Below are 1,529 nucleotides of genomic sequence, written 5' to 3' on the forward strand. Positions count from 1 at the left end.
CAAGATTTTACAGTGTAGCCAAGACTGATCTAAAACTCTTAACAATCCACCCACCTGCGACTGTAAGCATCGGCCACAATTGCTCAGCTTCAAAGACATTAAAGTTCTGGTTTGGAAACACAGCCCAAGTCTTCTTGGAAGATAAACAACAGTGGCTTAAATACAGCCCTGGGAGAGTTGGAGAAGGCCTTAGGAAACGCAGTACTTGAGAGGACATTGGAGTGAGTATTCCAAATGGATGGTAAAGAGATGCCATTCTGCAAGCCACTCATGGATGATTTCCCCACCTTCGAAGGTCTAAAAGCTTTCAAAATGCACATGCATTCTGTAATTGGATTTCATAAGGTCACTTAAAATACTGTAAAATCTACCGCAGTGTTTCTCCACCTGCTTCTTCATCAAAGCTTCATAGTCTCTTTGGAAGAATTACTTTTATTATTTTGTTCCTCGGCACCATAACATGCATGAGTCCTGCCAAGCCATTGGATATTTATCTAAAAATAACTCCAACCCAGAGACAGACACGTGCCTATGCATGCACACCGGTGTTCGTGACTTCATCTTGACAACTCTGAAAGGACATCAGTTCCTCATGCGGGCCCAGCTTGTGGCTGTGGTCAGGTTCCTCCCATAAGCTACGTGTTGAGAAGAGCCCTGCTTTATTTATTGTTCGTGTTATAAGAGTCAGTTCTCTTCTTTCACCATGTGGACTCCTAGACTAAACACAGATTGTCAGAACTGGTGGCAAGCCCTTCGCCCATGCAGCCATCATGCCAGCGCAAGGACTCTGTTTTTCCAGCTTAGTGTTTGCAGTCTCAAGTGTCTTAATGTTATCTTTGCATTTGGGTTTTGTACATAAAGTTTGTTGAAGCAGTGTAGTTACAGTGGAGGGCTGGACCCTTGGCTCACATTCTCTTGCCATATAACTGCTTCCCAGGATAGGGTCTCGGGTGCTGGCTCTCCTAAGCTCTAGCACCCCAGTTGTTGTCTGCTCCCCTTTGCCCAACCCCATGACAGGGTGCTACCAAGGTTAAGGATGAACAGAGTATGTTCTGTCTAAATTCTAATGGAGACTGACCTAGGCAGGTTGTGGAAAGGGTCTAGGTAGAAGGGGTGTTCACGGGTGGGTTAGGGAAGGAGGGCAGCCATCCATGTCTGCTCTGAGTGACACTAGGCATTAATTTAGTGGGTATCTGTGATTCCAGATACCAAGTGCTTTTAGGCACTGAAAAGCTGCAATCTTTGGTGTGGCTATGGGGTTGCTCAGGCCTTTGGTGGCTTCTTTTATAGGGCCAGATGTCCTGGTCCCATGGCTGGTGAGAGTATGAACCTGGTAAACTGGTGGGTGTTCAGACCACTGGGCCCAGCCATTAGGGTCTAGGGCTCCTGTAAAGCTCTGTTCAGTGCTGTAGATAAGCATGGCCATGGGAGGAAGCATGGCACTAAGTATGATTGGTCAACAGAAGGACAGTTACAGAAGAAAAGAATGTTTTATGTTAGTAGCTTTAACTACACTTTACATCTTCTCC

This window comes from Rattus norvegicus, chromosome 6, assembly GCF_036323735.1.
Source record: "Rattus norvegicus strain BN/NHsdMcwi chromosome 6, GRCr8, whole genome shotgun sequence".
Classification (NCBI taxonomy): Eukaryota; Metazoa; Chordata; class Mammalia; order Rodentia; family Muridae; genus Rattus; species Rattus norvegicus.